General features: G+C 45.3%; 1 protein-coding gene and 1 non-coding gene across 2 annotated transcripts in view; one reads left to right on the plus strand and one right to left on the minus strand.

The window, feature by feature from the left end:
* Window positions 1-16,587, plus strand: part of LOC144148449 (uncharacterized) — a 224,486-nt gene that overhangs the window by 15,391 nt on the left and 192,508 nt on the right. The window lies entirely within an intron of this gene.
* Window positions 2,998-3,081, minus strand: Trnal-cag (transfer RNA leucine (anticodon CAG)). The gene has a single exon. It is a non-coding gene; the product is annotated as a tRNA-Leu (tRNA).

Raw genomic sequence — 16,587 nt, forward strand, 5'->3', positions numbered from 1 at the left:
TTTCACTTTAAGCACGCACCGCCCCTGACACTCAAGGCCGATACTCGGCGAATTCGCGGGCACCTCGTTCTTTCTGATGAACTCCCGTCCTTTGTGTCGTGCAACTTCCCGCAACACATCAAACGACTGTAAAAACAGCCATAACCCATAACCTAAACTACTGTAGAAATCGGCAAAAAGCACTCTGCCACGAGCAACTGCTTCATCTGGCGGCCATGTTTTCCAATCTTCACCACACCAATATGGCGGCGCCCGGTAATGTCGTTCCGGAGATACGGCGCTTCGAAAGAAAACTTCCGTTTTTTTAAATCTTGCACAAATAGTTCGTCGCCTCAGTACACATAAGTATTTTTTTCTACAGGACTTCGCAATGGTTACGATGGGAAAACTTTAAAAACTCACCGAATATAAAATGTGCAACCCGACATTGTGGTTTTCGAAAAAAACTATCTTGGGGACAGTTTTGCGCGTGTTTTTTATTGAATGATGAATCAATTAAATCTTTACAAACAACATCACCTTGGAGATGCTGGAAAAGTACGTCGCCAGTAAGCATTTTTCACCACTGAAACTGACGGGAGCGTTAAAATCCTTGGCTCTCAGACTGTTTTGGAGTAGTTCGGCGCAATTTTTGCAATTTTCAAGCTTTTTGAGCAGCCTGGCGCAGGAAAACGAATTTATATCAAAACTGCGCAATATGCGCAGCTGTCTCACCCCTGCTGATAGCAACGGGGACTGATAACACACACGGCGATACGCAGTGCTTGAATCTTTTAATCCATGATCCGGTCGTTTGAATTTGGGAAAATTTCCTAGACGAGTTGACATATCTTCTGCACTGCTATGCTCCGCAAAACTTTCGCTTTTAAATGCATTTGAATGCTCCGCGAGATTGTCACAAAAATGTTACAGCAGGATTCATTTGTAGCACACAAAATGCTCAGGAGGTTTGACGTGCGGCCCTACGAAATATTGTGAAAACGCGCCATACATTCCTGCTAATATGTGTTGTCAAATACTTCACTGCCGGTTCGTGCTATTTACTCTGCGCGTGCGTACAGCCCTTTGCTAGAATTCAGAGTACAGACATACATTATTAAGTTTATGGGCCAAAATTTGTTTCGGTGAGCCCTCTCACTGCTTCCTCAATCTCATTGGCTCACTGATTCATTCATTGGTTCCTTGGTACATGTCCCAACAGGGTCTCCGTTCGCAGACGGAGCATACATTCCCGTTTATAGGCATGTCGCCAATAACCCAACTGCGGATGGTGCAACTCCGGCGGGTATGTATAGTGTAAACACGCGGCGTCGAAAATTTCCGGGGCACGATTGCACCTACAAAGGTTTATTGCTCTGCTGCCCGGTGGCTCGGCTGCTGCTAGGCGTACACGGTGGGTATGCTCCGAAGCGTGATGCTCTGCTTACGAATACAATTCAAGCGCCGAGGTATCAGGCAGCGGATCACTAGTAATAAAGTTGACTTTAATACTCGTAACCGCGTCTCAGACACATTTGAAGCCACGAGTACGCATAACTTGTTAGAAGGCCGCGTCTAGAGTTCCTTCCGACGGAGCTATGAGCAAGCATTCCTATTAAAGCGACGTTTGCCGGCGTTTTCTCGAAAATAACAAACAAAAAGAATGCCGCATCTGACCCTATTAATTCCTCCCTGTAAGTAATTTAACCTAGCATCACCTAACGAAGAAAAAATAACCATTTAAAACACCGCAAGCTAACGTAAGCCACAAAATTTATAATTGAAACTATATAACGATGTAAAAAACGGTGCAAGAGCCGATCTCGACCTCCGCTCTTAAATTAGGGCAGGAAGCTAAGACGGAGCCAGTGCTGTGAAAACTATAATATTGAAAATTCCAATGTTGCCGGGATGGCACTCTAGTGATGGCGTTGTTAAAATATCAGCATGTCTGCTATGCGCCGGGGCTTTAGCCAAACGTTTCGTAAGGTCTTTCGACGTCAGACAATTAGCGTAGCTCGACAACGACCCCGTTACCAAACGGGCACCGGTTGTCGACGTTAGGGATCAAAGCGTGAGAATTAGGCCTAATCTCCTATACTTTGAGTAGATGGTCTTTTTAACCTTAGATAGTCTTTTTAAACTTCAGCCATGCAGTATACAGAATACCGAGCAACATCGTAGTCATTGTACGACCAGCTGCCGGGGTATCGCTTAACGACGTAAGCTTAAAAGCGTGACGTTATGGCTCACGTAGGGCCGTGCATATCTGCGTCATTCTTTCCCTCTACTGAGCACGATTCCTTGCTCAAGAGAGTTATGAACTTTAAAATGCAATAATACGGGAGGATTCAGCAAGAGCTACAGTTTCTACATCCGCGAAATCGGTTGAGACAGGCTAGTAAATGCTTTCGCTCAAAAAAAAAAAAAAATGTTTTCTTACCCGACAATAGTTCAAACTTTATGGGCACCTGCGCTTTTCTTTCCTCTCAGGCAAGGAGGCAGCTCATGACATGGCTCGAGGACTCGCGTGCAGAGCCACCGAGCGTGGACCTCAAAACGTGACATTAGGCTTAGCGTTGAGACACGATTATTCATTCGAGAAGACAGGGCTCGGCGTATACCCAGTTTGCCAAGACTGAGGTCATCGCCCCCTATTCACCTCAGTAAGTACGTTGTTATAGCAGCCAATGGGAACTTTGATGATAGGTCCTGGCTGCGGTTATCTCGAGTTGCCGCTTCTTTCGCCAACTGGGTCACGTAACGAGTGAGCGAAACTCACGTACTTAGGTAGCTACCAGTATTGGTTTGACTATACTTAATGGGGAAACAACTGATTCGGAACCAATCGTCCTGGCCATGACGCCTCGCCGGCTCCAGCAACGGTAAAGGCAAGATGCTACATTCAATAAAGAAAGGTTTGCGAAAAAGATGCACTACAATCATGGTTGGCGTAAGCGCCATACAATACCGTATGAAAGAACCTATGAGCATGGTCGGAAGAAAAAAAAAAACGTGTGTCAGAAGTGGGATTCGAACCCACGCCCGGAAGACCGGACTGCGACCTGAACGCAGCGCCTTGGACCGCTCGGCCATCCTGACAAGACTCTTGCTGAGGCAAGGCTGTGGCACTTCAAACTATTGACAATGCCATAAAGCCAGCTTTAACATACAAATATTGCCTGTTTTTTAAAGGAAAAAACTGGCCATCCACGAAAAGCTGCGCCATCCGCGAGCAGCAGCACAGAATAGAAAGTGTCGTGGCTGCATGGCGCGTTCTTTAGAAATACAATAAAGCACAAAGAAATGGAATGCGCAGATTTCAGCACGCGACCCGCCCAACAATGCGGCGTGACACTTAACCAGAATTAAGTGTCACTGGCTGATGTGGTAGTAGCACTGCGCGGCATACCGAGTTCTCAACAGACATATTGCTGACAGTACAGCTGTTCGACCGTGCGATTCCTTGCACGAGATCCCGAACCTTCAGGCATCCAAAAAATGCAGACAACATCCCGCTTTGACGGAACTAGGATTCAGTTTTAGAGCAACAGTACGCGCTGCAAAATAAGAGCGACAAAGACCTTGCAAAAGAAAAAAGATGACAGAAATGGAAGAAATAAAGAACTGGCCACGAAACTAATGTATACGTTCTCCGAACAACACAACGGTCCTGCTGCTATATTTATGGCCCGCGTGGCTCATTTCAGCCACAAGTGTTAGTCATTTTCTGATTACTTTTTGACGCGCCAATGCGCATTGCGCAAGTTGTGCAACTCGAACGTCACTGCCAAATTCGGGCAGCCATATTCTTCTCCGACTCCATATGTGAGCGCAGGCTGAATGATTACGCGGCCAATTCTTTTCTCGTTTCCTTCATTTCATTTCGCACTCAGCAAAACGTCGCGAACGGCGTCGTCCGCGAAAGGCCGCAAGTGCCCCCGACTAAAAGCAACGCTCGCAATACTGACGCGGTCGCCTTCCATTCCACGGGTAAACACGGCTTTACGCAAGCGAGATGTGACTTCGCGGCGCGGTTCGTGTGGACCGCTACCCCGGATAACTTATACAACGCTGTCGGGAGCGCGAAAGAACGAGGAGAAAGGAGGAGGGTCTGGAACATCGAGGGTTGGCCACGTGTATCTTATTTCTTCGCTCCATTTTATGCAAGCCGGCCCCGAAACGACGTCTGCGTTTTCTTCCGTCCTGTAGGGCTCTTTTCGTCTTTCGTTCTCTTCATACTCCTTTTGTTTTCCTTCTTCGGTGGTGTTTATAGTATCGCACATTATAAATTGCCTATTTAAAATGGCAGATTTTTCGCGGGCATTCCTTTGTTTGATACCACTTATCCGGGGCCTGTGTATTGTAGAGATTTTTATAGCGAAAGCTTTCTGAGTGGGACCGTTGGCGTCCTGTCAAAAAACTAACGCATTTTTCCATAGACCAGTTGGACGACCGAAACGGTTCTATTGTGTCATTACGGTTACTTGCAAATAGCAGAAAAGGAATGGCTCTATAGATAAGACAATACACGCATCGATCATGAAGAAAGAGTACAGTAGTATATACCTTTATCTCACAGAACACGAATCGGTATACGTTTGGATCATTCCTGGATGCGTTTACTTAGCGCGCGAAAAATCGTCTTATGGGTTCGTTCTTCGCTTGCTATTCAGGCCTTGGAAAGTTTTATGATCGATTGAACGCACTTTTAGCGAACGTTGGACGTAGTTTTAGCGAAGGTCTCGACGAACTTTTGACGCAGTTTTGATGGGAGGAAGCTATCGCGATTCTCTAAACTTTCTTAAAGAAATAATGGTGAAGTGTTTCTGTCTGCGGATCGACGGCGCGAAACTTTGCAGACATTGGTCTATTGCTTACGCAATACTGAACGCTCGTATAGGGACGGGAAGACGAGTGCACCGCGGTCAAACCCACCGACGCGCCGTTCATTCTCAGTTAGAAACTGCACGCCGCGTGCGCGTAGACGTTAGCACCCAATTCTTTTGTAGCATATGTAAGGACCTGTAATCCGTGTATAGGCCATATAAACCTACTTCAGAGCACGACGTGGCATAATTGAAGTGTTACAAGGGTAAGCAGCAATAGCCGTTAAAATAACTGCGGTTGCAAAACTGTTTCGCCTTGGACTAACTGCAAACCCGTACTGCGACTATTGACGTTCAGTTGAGACAGTTGAACATATTTTACTAGAATGCGTGGCCTACACGACACCAAGGTAGCCCTTCCTAGGGAACACTGGGCGGCTAAAACAAGTACCTGTAACTTGATAAATGAGATTATTCTAGAAACATGGACTTGCCCTTCGAGGCAGCGCCAAGCTCTCACAAGTTTGCTCTTCTACTTGGATGACATTGGCCTCATTTCGAAATATTGAGTTTTATGACGCAAGTAAAAAAAATGGCCGTGTATCTGCTCCTTTCGTTGCAAATGTCGACAAAAGACGATAGTCTTTATCGACTTTTGCCAAGTAAATGCCTCCTTTCCCTTTACCGCTCACCTATCATGTTGTTCCTCTTGCTCGCGATCCTCCCAAGGTAAAGACGCCAAAGGTTTGCTTAAATCATTTTAAATTTACCGCGTTCCACTGCTCCAGGCCGGGTGTCTCGATGCCAATGCTGCCGTACGGCGGAGACGCGCGTGAATCGAGGCGCCCTACTTCAATGTTTATAGATTCGCGGTGCCCTACTCCACATGCGTTGCAAGCAGAACGTGGAACCTATCTAGTGGAACCTTTCCTTACTGTTGCCGGTTGATTTCTTAAAATGGCGCCAGAAGCAATAGCGGCGCGGGCGACAGCAGGCGACGGCGAGGCGATTTTTTTTCTGCAGTTGATGAAGTATTTATTTCGTAAAAAGTAAGCATGTATGATTTTTTTATAAAGGAACACTGCAAATATCACTTCTGTATTAATTTGTTGTCTTACATTTGCGTAATGTCTTGTTCTTCTTCAACAACGTTGACAAGTATAACACCGGACTTAGACGGGTAGATTTAGCTGTGATTATATAAGACTATTGCGCAGGCCTTGTTCTACTTTGGCCCGGTCGCTAAATTGAGTCACAGAAAGACAGACTGACCAAAATTTCTGGTATAAGTAGCCGAAGGACCCTATTCTCGACTGCACAAATTCCCGGGGAATTTGCCATGTTTTTTTGCGTAAGCACGACGTAAGCAATCAGTGACGAGATGCACCTATAGCTATGACGACATGCAGTGTAATTTGACGCTCCACCCATAAAGATCACGAACGAGGTATCAAATATTGCGCATAAAAGATATAAAAACACTTGGGATGTACTATAAAAACTAAGACGGTAGCTGAGGCTGGCAAGAGAAACACATTTCTGCTGGTCAAAATTGGCGTCAACACCACAGGGCGATCGTGTAACGTTGATTCAAAAACGAGTGAAAGGCGGATGTCGAGCTAAGAAACATCACACAATTTGTTTACCGTATCTATTTATTTCTTTCAATCGCTTTGAGTAACACATTTGGGCTCTCTGCTTCCATCCAAGCTTTGTTGCGTTATCACCTTCCCGGCAGCCACCGCCGCCACGCCATCGTCTGCTGCTATGTCACAAGTTTATGGCGTGATCACAGAAAAAGACGGCCGTGACCATCGCTTGTATGACACATAAGAGCAGCAAAGCGCTACGCCTGATAACCGCGGAGCGCACCGATGTCGCCGATTCACTCATTCGTCCAGCTCGACTTCAATCAGCGCTATAATGAACAAAAGAGTCACTTTTCTTTGATATTTTCTCTTGAGTTCGATCATGAGACCCAGCAGCTTACCAGGAGGAGTATGGACAAATGCCATGCATTGGGTTCTCTTTGTCATGGAGATGCTTGCACTGCCCTCTTGTGTTGCGGTTACGCCAAACAAATAATTTTTATTTAATTGCCGAACATAAAAGCAAAATACTGCACGTTATTAGCATGCTCCATGATCGCTGACTTAGAAACAGTCGAAAATATTATTTGTTTCGGTAGAAAACATGCTTTAAACCGCACGTCACGCGAAACTGCGCCTGGTGAAAATTCACGGACATTTCGCGATGCCGAAGGTAGGGGAGATTTTTTTCCCTATTGCGCGGCAAAAGCAGACGCCATTTTCAAACTGTTACGTAAAATTACGTCACTTTTACTCAGGCTAAAGTTGCCCATGTGTGTCGTGATCATGAACTGTTTAAATTAGGTCACGCCTTCTCAGCCAATCACAGAGAGAGCGTGCAGTACAAGCTGTATTGTTGTTGAATAGCAAAGACAGGCTTACGTTGTCATGTCCGGTGCATTTAGTCCAGTTTAACATCATCGGCCAAGAATTATACGCTTTCAGTAAAGAGAAATGAGGCAAACTTTAGAACTCGTGCCGTGAACGTCTTAAAACGTCAAAATGATGAAAGCACACACAACCCCTTTCTCAACCGGAAGCACGTGGCCAAAATTGAAAGCTAATCAGAAAAACTTCCGGCAAATTCCCAGTTTCCCTGGGAATTCGTGCAGTCGCTTTAAAAAATAGCCCGCCATCGTACGCCAAGCCCACGTCAGTTTTTTTTTCTTCGAGTACACCTTCTTTTTCCTCATTCCCGTTCCGCAGTAGAGAATCATGTAGGCGATACTAAAGGCCGGTAAAAGTCGTTTTTTTTTCAATAAAGAGCCTTCTCTCCATCTTTCTCTCAGCTTGTCTGCGCCAACTGCGAAGCAAAGGCGTCTCCCTTATATCTCAAATTATCCCTGTTCGGCGATAACTTCGAACAATTTCTCCCAGCAAACTTCAGAGGAGGTAAACATCCCACCACTAACTACAGAAGAAGTAAATTCTTTGAAAGATGTGCAAGGGGGCAAACCACCTGGGAATGATAAAATAACAGAATACCTCGTGAAGGAAGCAGTGCAAATTGTACTAGAAAAACTGGCATTCCTGTATACGCAATGCCTAATGACCGCTAATGTACCGGAACCTTAGAAGAAACCGAACATCATCCTAATCCATAAGAAAGGTGACATGAAGGACTTAAAAAATCACAGGCCGAGCAGCTTTATGTCAGTCGTCTACAAGGTGCTTACCGAGGTAATGGCTAACGGAATTTCTGCCACGTTAGACTTCAGTCAATCTAATGAACAAGTAGGGTTTCGTAAAGGCTATTCAACAATGGACCATATTCACACAATCAATCAGGTGATAGATAAATGCGCAGAGTATACTCAACCGCTATATATAACCGTCATAGATTATGAGAAAGCATTTGACTCGGTCGAAACCTCAGCAGTTATTCAGGGATTCCGAAATCAGCGTGTAGACGAAGGAAGGAAGGAAGGATGTGAAAGGAAGGCAGGAAGGTTAACCTGGCTAAAGCCTAGTTTACTATCCTGCACGTGGGAAAGAGAAAATGGGCAAAAAAGAGAAAGGAAAAAAAGAAGAGAAGTTGAACCAGACACGTATGCCCAGCGCTGAAGCACTGACACTGATTGACACTGGAGGCATTGAGTCTATAGTCTAGTGTTCAAAAGTTGGTCGCCCGTATAAAGCGCAAGAGTGCCTTAGTCGCCTTCTGAGCGGATGACAGAAGGCCAGTGGCATAGTATCTTCTCCGAAATCGGCCGCCGAGAGTCAAGGTTCCTCAGTGCCGATGACAGCTTCTTTCTTTCAGGCGAGTAGCGTGGGCACTCGCATAAAACGTGGCGTATCGTCTCCGATGTGCCTCAATTTCGCACTCTGCCCTTGCTGCCATTCCTATTAAGTACGAGTAAGCATTTCCGAATGCCACCCCCAGCGAGAGACAGCAAAGAAGAGTTGTGTCAGACCGTGGGAGGACTAGTGGAAGGGGACGTGTAGACGAACATTACGTAAGAATAATAGAGGATATCTAAAATGGGTCCACAGCTACCATCGTCCTCCATATGGAGAAGGAGGGGAAAGAAAGGACAGAGAGGCCGGGAGGTTAACCAGGTGTAGAGCCCGGTTTGGTATACCCTGCACTGGGTTAATGGAATTCAGGGGATAAAAGAGAGGCGGGTGAACAGGAAGAGACAGGAGTGGCAGGCGCATTCTTCACCAGTCCCGTTTTAGGCACTACAGTCTTTCGTGCAAATTCGTTTCGCTTAGGAAATGTAGAAGAGCTTCGTCGCCTTCTGTGAAGTCGATGGTGAAGACCGATGACCTAGGAGCGTCTCTACTGTAAGGGGTCGATTGTCCAATCTGCTTAACGTGGTGGGAAGCACTCTCCTCTCCGAAGAGTATTTGGGGCAGCGACACAGCACATGCTCTACAGTCTCTGAATTCTGCCCCACAGGCGTCCCATTGGGCGCTGCTTGACATCCCGATGACGAAGGAGTAGGCTTTCGTGAAGGCCACTCCCAACCACAGTCTACAAAGTGGGATCCACTGTCAGTGTGGGGGAAGCTAGGTCGACCCCCAGCTCTGCTGTTTCTTCAGCTTTGCACGACTACTGCAAGCTGCTGCAATTTTTTTCCCTGTACGCAAGTTTCACGCTCACCAATCAGCTCCCAACCAATTCGCAGTAGGCCAGTAACCGCAGCAGTGCGCAGGCTCTCCAGATCAACTTTTCTCAATGATTCGAGTGACCGACGACACGACCAAAATTTTCGTGTTTGGTATCTCAAGAAACGCTCCCGTCCTTAAAAAATTACCACAAAATGCCATTTGTAGGCAGCGCGCAAAGTGCGACGATAACTTGCGTTCTGGAGCAGTAAACTGCAGCCTGATACCGTTAACTGGACACTGACTGAAACCCTAAAATTTCGCGTCAGTACCCAAAAAATTTAATTATTCGACATAAAAATAACCAACCTTACACCCTAACGGCATGTTTAGCTTTGATCAAATTAAGCGACGAGGCCGAGTTAGGCGAGGTCGGGTTACCGAGTGTCGGCTGCTCAGCCTAGCGGCGTTTATCGATCCCCGACCGCTATTGCCTAATCTCCGCGCAATGAAGCGCCGCCGTTTGTGACAGGTGGGGATTGATTGCGTCGGCAGAAGGTTCTACTCGGCAATCGATAGCGGTTCGGGAAGCAGTACAGTGCGTCGGTTCGGTTCCCTGCAGTCGTGGACATCTTAGTTTTCCCCGGCGAGAATTCTCGGCGGGGACGCCGATGATTAGAAGTTCCTTAACTTTCACTGAGGAACACTCGCTTTGTATGCGTAGCTGGTGCATGGAGCACTCTACTGCACACTACAGTTCACAGCCCTCTACAAAACTAAACAAAACTAAACTAAACTAAACTAAACTAAACTAAACTAAACTAAACTAAACTAAACTAAACTAAACTAAACTAAACTACTTACTTAAGTTCGGACCCAGGGCTGTGGCTGTATATCCGGGAATGTAAAACTTCCGATCTTGCACGTAAAAAATTTCGCGAAAACGCTAACAGCCTTCTTGCGCAAGCCGCCACGTCTCGACTATTACACCTCACTTGTCTGTATTGGGTGCTGGCAGTGTACCATGACATCTTGTCCTTGCCGACTGTATACAGGGCAAGGGCAATTACTCTTTTTTTTTGCTAAAAAAAGAGCAATTGCTTTACTCGAAGAAAACCCAGTGCATAATGTTTCTAGTGCAGTGGACTAGCGGGCAGTAATTTCTTCGTTAATAAGAATTAACGAATTAATTTTAATTATCTAACTCGGCAAATACTGTCCTAATCATCAAGGTGTCAATGAGGCACTTGTGGGTACGGACGAGAGGCATCAAACTGCGGTATTTTCAGCGAAGAACTAATTGCGTACACATTCATTCTGACTGATAAAGACACCCCGCGAAAGACGAAAAATACCACGTGACGGCGCTCTCACCTGCAGCGTAAAGTAGCGCCCTCTAACAACGTTTCTCTTAGTTAGCCAGAATGATATAAATGAACTAAAGAAAGAAAAAATCACGACCGAGTGTTTGCTTTATATGCCTCATCTGCCCTAGCAGAAGCAACGCGTCGCGTATAATGCTACTTGAAAACGAGATGTGATAGCGGTTATCTTAGCGTAGATCGAGTGCACGGATGGTTCGTTGTTTCGCCTCAGAGCCTGTCCCAACAAAAAAGAATTGACAAAATCAGCTCGAAAGTTTAAAGGCGCGTTTTGCATTGCCACAGTCGCAACGCCTTTTTCTAATGAGCAGAAGGCCAACATGACCCTTGACTTGGGAGCGGCAAATGGCAATAAGAGGAAGGCCGCAAAGATTTATCAGTCGTGGAAGTTTGGCGGTAAACCCAACGCACCGAGAATCATCAGAAATTATGAAATCTTGAGACAAACCGGCTCTTTTCAGCAACAGCGGCAGAGGACTCCGTCTGTGAGTACAAGCCTACGCACGGATGTTCTTGCATATATGGCTCAAGCTGGCGTGCGAGACGTGCCGCTCAGGCACAAATTTCCAAGTAGACAGTCTGGGGGATTCTAAAGGACTCGGACTTTCACCTGTACCACCAATGCTTGGAAGACAGGGACTTTCAGAATCGTCTGGATTTTTCAAATTGGATCCTCACAAAATCTGAAGAGTCACCAGAATGTGGACAGATGAAGCCAATTTTTGCAGAAACGGCCAGGTAAATTTGCACAATGCACGCTATTGAACTACTCCAATCCACACTGGGTAAAGCGCACTTGACACCAGTAACAGTGGTCATTGTGTGGTGCGGAATTTACGCTGGTAGTATAATAGGCCCAATCTTCTTCGACCAGACGTTGACTGGACAGCGGTACGTGAACGAAATCCTTGAACGTCTTCCACTGATGTCGTATCAGCAAGGCGGGGCCCCGCCAGCACACAGCAGCAGTCGAGCACGAAAGTGGCTTGATGCGACTTTCCAAGCACAATAAATTGGACGGCACGGGCCTGTATATTGGCCGGCTAGGTCACTCGATCTTTCTCCACTAGATTTCTTTCTTTGGGGCTACGTGAAAGATCATGTTTACACGACCGAGACGAAGACGTCTGATGAGCTCAAGGCCAAGATAACGGATGTCTGCAGCACAATTCCTCCGTCCATCATCAAGAAAGCTACTGAAGATGTGATTAAGCGGGCTCAGTAGTGCGTAACTGCAGAAGGAGACCTGTTTGAACACGCCCTCGAGGCGGTAGCTAACGACCACCAGTGCAAACGAATGCACCAGTTAATAAGAAACACTAAAATCTGATGTATTGCTTTGTTTTGTGCAGGCCTCTCTATGGTCAAATGGGCACATTTTAAAGTGGTGTGCATTAAATTTATTGAACACAATGTTTTTGCCTTATCTCTACAGTGCACGTGGGTGGATTCCCCGTCTGTTAATTTTGTTTTATTTTTGTCGTAAAAGTGTTTTTACAGCACGTATTCCTGAAAAATAAGGCCCTCATTGTAATTTGGTTTTGGGATGAAGCATGTTACTGCCACGAAATATAGCCGCGCGTGCACTCTTTCTATGTGGTGGGAGCAGAGCCGAGATAGATATTGTATGTGTATTTCATTGCTTTTCGCGTTTCGACTTTGGTTACAGCAGCGCGTCGACTGTTTTAGCGAGGGGATTTTTTTATCAAGAGGATCTCGGCCGTAAGAATGAGAAGTGCGGTGCGTAATTGATAGGAACAAAGCGCTCCTAAGCCGACAAAACTTGGTGTTGCTGCACCTTCCATGCCATTATTAAGGGGATGCGCTGTTCTTTCGGGCATTTGACAGGCGAATCAGTTGCTTTCAATCATCTTGTTCGAGGGCGCTACTTTACGATGCAAGTGGGAGCGCCGTCACGTGGTATTTTTCATATTTCGCGGGGTTTCTTTATCAGTCATAATAAATGAGCAGGCAATTAGTTCATCGCTAAAAATGTCACAGATAGATGCCTCTCGTTTGCACCCACAAGTACCTCATTGGCACCTTCATTATTAGGACAGTATTTCTGGAGTTAGATAATTAATGAAAAGTAATGATCTAAATCTCATTAACGAAAAAATTATTGCCCGCTAGTCCACTGCACTAGAAAGATTATGCACTAGGTTTTCTTCGAGTAAAGCAATTGCTCTTTTTTTAAATCTTGGTGCACGATAGCTGGAACACCCTGTGCACTGAGAGCGCTTGTCTGTGCAACCCACCGCTGATTGTTGCAACCCAAGACACTTATGTAGTGTACTAATTGCCATGCGTAGGCGAAGGTCGGCAAATCCCTCACCTGTACATACCCTTCATAATAACCAATTGTAAGTTACCATCAGCGTGAGCCGCGAGGTTCCGTTGAGTAACCACCCGCCGCGGTGGCTCAGCGGCTGAGGCGTAGCGCTGCTGAGCGCGAGGGCGCGGGTTCGATTTCCAGCCACGGCGGCTGCTTTTCTCATGCGGGCGAAAAGTAAAAACGCCCGTGTTTACGAGATTTCGGAGCATGTTAAAGACCCCCGGGTGGTCAAAATTAATCCGGAGTACTCCACTACGGCGTGCCTTATCCCCGGTGTTGCGCCGGTGCGTTAAATGTCAATCAATCAATCAATCAATCAATCAATCAATCAATCAATCAATCAATCAATCAATCAATCAATCAATCAATCAATCAATCAATCAATCAAATCAAATCAAATCAAATCAATGGTGAATCAACGCCTTTCTGAGTAAAGCGGGGTCTTCTGCCTCCTTACAATATATATATATATATATATATATATATATATATATATATATATATATATATATATATATGTTTTAAACTGGTGTTAAAGACATATTATAGAAATTAAGAAGAAGAAATGGACGTGGGCAGGGCATGTAATGCGAAGACAAGATAACCGCTGGTCATTAAGGGTAACAGAGTGGATCCCTAGAGAAGGCAAGCGTTGCAGGGGGCGGCAGAAAGTTAGATGGGCAGATGAGATCAAGAAGTTTGCGGGGATAAATTGGTCACAGTTGGCACAGGACCGAGATAATTGGAGAATAATGGGAGAGGCCTTTGCCTTGCAGTGGGCGTAGATAGGCTGGTGATGATGATGATGATGATGATGATATATATATCAGTGTATCGAACCGAAAAAAATACCGGTTTGGTTACGGTTCTGGTTCAGGCGAAATCATTTCGTTCCGGTTCAGTTCCGGTTCGACAAAATCACGCACCGAACCGGTTCGCGAACCGGTTCGGGAGCTTGAACCGGTTCGCGGTTCGATGAGTTGAATTATCACTGAAATTAGAAAAAAAAACATTTAGTAGTTTAAAATAACAGTCAAATCAAAACACAAACAAAAATTCAAAATGCTGCTGTTCCCCAAGTGCAGTAGTGCAGTTGCAAAGCAAATTTTAAACAATTACGAGATATCAGAAAAACAGATGAAGTGGCGACGATTTACCACCTACTTTCTCGCCCAGACTATATGTTGTCCTAGCTACTATTCATAAAGCCGCCGCCAAGAGATATGGCGGTGGAATATATTTTCTGCCCTTTCCTTTTTTGTTGAAATCGCAATCGTCGCTATGGGATCGCCCATCACGCCGACCTTGAAGACTTAAATTTAGGCATGCCTACTGGCGCGTTCAAATACCAGCGCTTAATACCAACGGCGCACATTTTTTGTATTTGTAACGAAACATAAAAATCCTACAACAGGCACATAAATACTACCAATGAATTATATTATTTGGTCACCTTGAAGAATTTGTTATCTGTCACCTTACTGAATGTGTTAGCCACACTTTCGTTAAAAGTAACCTTTAGTTAACGCTCAGTCACTGCATTATTGCTTTGACCACTGCCATTCCTTTTGCGATAGGTATACCGTATGTGTGCATTACAATCAGTATGTCATCGTACCGCCTGACCCCCGGCCATCGTTCCATGTGCTACATTGCGGAATCTTATAACAGATTATGCTGTTACAAAATGAAAGGGAAATTTGTCGCGCGGAGCATGAAATGGGACGTTTTTGGGTAGACGCTCATTAATTCGTCCACAGCAGTACTCCCTTCCGAAACGAGTAGCAGTAGAAGTAATGTAGCGAGTTGGGCAGTCAGTACAAGTGCACCTTCAAAAAAAAAAAAAGGAGATCTGAAAGAGACAAAACTGCAGAACAAGCAGAAAAGATGATCGCTGGGCGAATGGGGCAGTGTGAGGTACCAGCCTGCCTTTCTGCACGTGTCATCTGCTTTATTATTGTTTCTGCTTCCAAGACAAGGTCGAGGGCTGCAGTCTTTTGCCAAGGGATTAAGTGCGCACCTTAAATGCAGCTAGGGAAGGGCAAAGTCGTTTTATACCCCTGCAAGGTGCCGAGAATGACATTTCGTTTGGTCGGCTTGCACTACGCTCGCGCTTCCAGCAGCAACAAACTGTTGCTACATTGGTGCGCCTTCATTTCCCCTGTTGTTACATAGAGTGTGATAGTGTTCAATTGTCTGGAGGGGAAAGTGCGCGAGTGGGTACGAAGTTGATGGTACGTGAAAGAAAAAAAGGCCTGAATTGCATTGACTGTGCAATATCAACAACGGAGGGTCGAACCGTTTCGGCATGAAAAGGTAACCGTTATTTCTTTTTCGGTTCCGTTCCGGTTTTCGGTTCGGTTCGGTTCCGGTTCGACACCCTGATATATATATATATATATATATATATATATATATATATCAGTTTGTCGATGTGTCCAACAAATAAATACGGTTAGGGTTCTGGAGAATTCATTTCGTGCCGGTTCAATTCCGGTTCGGCAAAAACACAGTCCGGACCGGTTCGCGTGGTTCGGGGAGTTAAATTATTGCCGAAGTGCAAAAAAAAAATTTTTGTAGTTTAAAAAGATCATAAAAACTAAATACAATTTTTGTGCATGCAAAAGTTTGCTTTTTCCCGATAAAAGCTGCGCAATTTTACAGACAATAGTTAGCAATTGTGCTATAGGGAAAAGAGGTGAAGTAGTGACTATTTACCAGCTACTTTCCCCCCAAACCCTTATGCTGTCCTAGGAACTACTTAAAGAAATAACCACCAACGGTCGGGCTGTCCGTGGAAATAAATTATCCCGCTTCCGTTTGTTTGTTGTTCTTGTTGTTGAAATCGCAATCTTCCCACTGGAATCACCCATCACCGTGAACATTAGACCTCCAGAGTTAGACCTGCGTACCGGTTAGTCCCCTCCGTACATCAGCAGGGGACGTGTTTAAATAGCAGCAGAGTACTTTTTCTCATCATTTGTAGCTTTACAAAATCCTACAGGGGCCGCGTAAAGGATATCGATGAATTAAATTGCTTGGTCACCTACAACAATTTGTTATCAGTGACCTTCTCTAGTGTGTAGCCAGTATCTTGTTAAATGGGAGCGTTGGTTAACTCCCTGTGATTTCACGTTGTTCTGATCATCGGAATGCATTTTGAAGTAGCTTTACGGATGTGTGCGTCACCATGAATACGTCTCCGATCTGCCTCACCGCCCCCATTCCGTCCGATAAGTTGCGGAATCTTATGTTAGACTATGCGATATGATTTTAATTGGTTAAAATCATATGTACTCCTCTTCATCATTATAATCATCATCGTCATCGCATTCATCTGGCGTAGCAAGCCAGGCATCTTAGCTCGGCTGACATCGCCAGTTTTTATTAAAGATCGTTCTCTCTTTTTCTCTCGCGATTGC

Source organism: Haemaphysalis longicornis, unplaced genomic scaffold, assembly GCF_048455015.1.
Source record: "Haemaphysalis longicornis isolate Haplotype H1 unplaced genomic scaffold, Haemaphysalis longicornis Haplotype H1 scaffold_8, whole genome shotgun sequence".
Lineage (NCBI taxonomy): Eukaryota > Metazoa > Arthropoda > Arachnida > Ixodida > Ixodidae > Haemaphysalis > Haemaphysalis longicornis.